Source organism: Morone saxatilis, unplaced genomic scaffold (assembly GCF_004916995.1).
Source record: "Morone saxatilis isolate NCDOM2014 unplaced genomic scaffold, NCSU_SB_2.0 Contig10, whole genome shotgun sequence".
NCBI classification, from domain to species: domain Eukaryota; kingdom Metazoa; phylum Chordata; class Actinopteri; family Moronidae; genus Morone; species Morone saxatilis.
This window is the reverse complement of record NW_023339652.1, coordinates 16,653,710-16,657,868: the sequence shown is the minus strand read 5'-3', so window position 1 is coordinate 16,657,868 and position 4,159 is coordinate 16,653,710.

The following is a 4,159-nucleotide window of genomic DNA, read 5'->3' as shown; positions in this document are numbered from 1 at the left end:
TAATAGAGGCTCTTCCAAACAGCACTACACACACTGGTAGTTTAGGATTCATTTTGGTCATGTTGCCAAGTCAGCTGGACAGACAAGTATGCATCAGGGTAGCTAAGATAGGCTTTACATATCCATAAGATAAGATAACATGTTCCTTTATTGATCCCCCGTAGGGGAAATTCAAATCAGACACAGCCGCATAGGGGAATGTAGTGCAAAAAGTACAGAAGTGTAAAATAAATAAATAAAACAATAAAAAATCACAAAAAGGGAATATTATAAAATATAATAGAAAATATTAAACTATAAATGAAAAATATATACACTATATGCAATGTGCAATAAAATGGTGTGCAAAATATCTTAAGCAGCCAAACTGTAACTAAAAACCAAACAGTACATGGGCAATTTAATTATTTAATTATTCAAGTCTTAATCAGCAGATGTTGGGGGTGGCGTTGTGGAGTCAGTTGTGATGGCTGATGGTACAAACGAGCCTCCAAAGTGCTTTGAGGATCAATCTGTGACTTAAAGTGCTCCTGAACCGCCTCAGCTCAGCGGAGTTGTAAATGGTAAATGGACTGTACTTATATAGCACCTTTCTGGTCTTTTGACCACTCAATCACCATTCACACACTGATGGCAGTGGCTGTGCCAACTGCTCAGCAGACAGAAACCAAGCATTCACACTCCAATACACAGCGGGAGCAATTCTGCAATTCATCCTTCCTCACCACAGAGCTAGTCTTTGTTGTTTTTGGCCTTTTGGGTGCTTAGTGGGTTTTTGCTTTTTGTCTGTCCGTTTTCTCTTTCATGTCTCCTGGGCGTGGTCTCCGGCTCAATGTGGCTGCTGGGCCCCACCCCCACCTTTTTGTACTCTGTGTCCCATCAAGCCACCTGCTCTGATTCCCTCATCATCCGCCCACTCATATTTTAATCGACCTGGCCCAGCTCTCAGTCCTCGCCAGCATTGTTGTGTTACCTGGAGTACGCTTCACACCAGCCCTCAGCTCTCAGTTAGTCTAGTCTAGTTCAGTTCAGTTCAGTGTTCCTGTTTGCCTTTTCTCACGACTTTGCCTTTTGCCCTCAGGAAATTCGCCCTGTCCCCCTGGATTACCTGTCTTCCCTGCCAGTCTGGATCTTCCTCCACCTCGCCTCTCCTGCCAGCTTCCCCAACGGAACCCGGACCCAGCCCCGACCCCCCCTCTGCTCATCCGTCCCTGTCAGTATTGTTGTCATAATAAACCTCTAAACTTTAATCATCAGCTCCAGTCTGCTTTTGGGTACTGTTTCGAACCCTGACACCCCCCCAGCACACCACCGCAAGGAAGATGACACTGGCCACTACAGACTGGTAGAACATCCGTAGTAGCCGAGTGCACACGTTGAAGGACCTGAGCCTCCTCAGAAAGAACAGCCTGCTCTGTCCTTTCCTGTAGAGTGCCTCAGTGTTGTCTATCTAGTCAAGTTTATTGTTGAGTGTCACCCCTACCCTCTCCCCCCTTATCGCAATTGGGAAGCGGGGCCTCTTGCTGCGCTTGAAGTCCACCACCAGCTCCTTGGTTTTCCCTTTGTTGAGCTGTAGGTGGTTTCTGTCACACCATCCAATCACACTCTTTGACATGTGAGAACCCATTTCAGATTTCACAATTAATTATTTATGAACAAATTACAATTGATTATCATGCACTTAATTAGAATTACACACATATATGCATCAGAAATCAGATTATAGCATGCTGCCCTTGCTCTTCAAGGACAGCCACCCACCCATCACTGCAACTACTATGCAGTTTTCTTTTTTTTTTTTCTTTTTTTTTTAACTTTTGGCAGGATATGTACTATCTTCAGTTTGCCCTTTCCTTTATGCGTGCACAGGACAAGGTCCTTCTCAGGGGTATTTGCGTTGAATAGTGAAGAGATTTCTGTCAATACCTGATTAAAGATGCTGCCTCTCTCTGGCTCCTGAATGATTCCACCTCCAGGTTTTTCTGTCAAGGCCTCATGTTCACATTCAAAGAAAAACACCATCTGCTAAAGGCCACAGCATGACTGTGATTTCCAGAGGTGCCATTCAACAGGCTGTTTTGTGGTTTGAAGCTTACCTCTGCGCATCAATGTGTGCATAAACCCATTTTAAGGTCCTGTTATTAGGTATACTGTTAATTTTAAAATCAGTTATGTCTCCTGATGTTGCACTTATTGGCACTGATTAAACACATTTTTACCACATCATTAAATTTCTGTATAAAAGCAGGTAACACTGGCACAAAAAAAAAGACCCCTATCTAGAGCCAGTTTTTGTCAGGTCAGGGTTAGGGTTAGTAAGGTTAGGGAAATTCAGGGTTGGGGCTAGGGTTCGCAAAATTCAGCCAAGGAGGTTCCATCATCACAAACAACTATCCTGTAACATCATCCTTGTACATTCTGAAGATGGTAATTTTAATAAAACTGAAACATTCTCCATCCTTTGATGATGAAAATCCATCTTTTCAAATTGAAATATCTATATGTGTTTTGCCTTCATGCTTCAGTGTCAGCTTGTTCATTATTTGCAACTCTTACATCAAGGCTTAGTAAATTAGCAAATGGTTACCAGATGTTAGTAAAAATAAAAGTTTGGCACCTGAGTGGATTGGTAACCTGATAGCGTCATATGGTTTGTTACACAGAACCATCTGTGAAGTCATCATTGGAAACAGGGCAGGCACTTTTAAAAAACAGAAATAGGAAAAATCGGATTTTAAATTCGGTGTTTGCAATACCTACCAAATTGGCGTGTTCAATGCACAGGAAAAGTTGCTGGAAAATCTGATTCAAACTTATTTTTTGCAAGAAATTACTAAAATGGGCACTGCTCCACAGATTTACAGACAATTGCTGAAAAGATACACAGGCCTAATATGTCTTTACATTATTTATTATTATTATTATTATTATTATTACATTATTGTATTACTGTTTCCTGTCTGCAAAGATTGTGACATGAACAGAAATCAGGAAATCTTGTCATTCCAAAATCTTGATCAGAAAGTCCGAAGGAACTGACTTATCTCTCATACATGTGAAATCTGCTGCCGTGCACTGTAACTTTATTACAATGTATAAAATGCCAGAGCAGAAACTCCTTATTGATTCTATGCGCAAAAGTTTCCACATGTTCCACTAGGAATGAGCACTGACCACCGCAGGACTTTGCTTGATGATGTTGTATTGTGCCAAGGGTTGAGCCATAGATTCAACTTTGTCATGGTGTTATTTCGTTGATGTGCATTTCCAGTCATTTATGTGGACATCTTTAGGGTTTCTGGAACACATTCATTTACAATAACCATGCCTTTTTCAATGTGACTTAAGGACTCAGTTACCCATTTGACAGTATAAATTGGTTTTCAGTAGTTAAATGGACTATAAGTGTATGTGGCATCAACAAGTGGCACTGTTTATCCCCAGACACACAGTCTGAGTGGCTGTTGGCTCCAGGGGCATTTCCTCCTTGTATGTTGACATACTGTAAAAAGTTCATTTCCTGGTTGGATGAGGACTGGCAGCAGAAGGCAGCAGCACAATTCTACTAACCAATTATAGCTGGCTGTTTAGTGTGGAACCTGCAAAATGAGAGATGAGGGGAGGGGTAGTGAGGGGTGATGTAAACTTATGACTATAATGAGGAATAAAAGTTTATCACTTCACAACGGAAATTACTGTTCTTGTCCAATTAAGTGTTTATCATAGGTAGCTCATTATGATGGCCATTAGAGCTTCCATTTACCATCCATGGATTATAAACCCCCACCACATCTATGTAACTTCAACTTCCATTTACTGTATCTCAGCAGCATGACAAACAACCCTGCCTATTACGATGTCCCGACATCCACTCAAGCTCATTTATAGTCTAAAGACAACCTCTGCACGCTCTTTTCAAAGATCACCTACAACTGAATTGATTTATTTTAATTACAATCAGCTCCTGTATCTTTTCAAGATCTTTTCACATGCAAGATCAAGATATTGGTTCCTGGTAGGTTCAGTGGGTAGAGCTGGCCTCCCATGTACCGAGGCTGAGTCCTTGCTGCAGCGGCCCAGGGTTCTAATCTGACCTGCGGCCCTTTGCTGCTTGTCATCCCCTCTCTCTGCCCCCCTTTCCCGTCTATCTTCAGCTGTC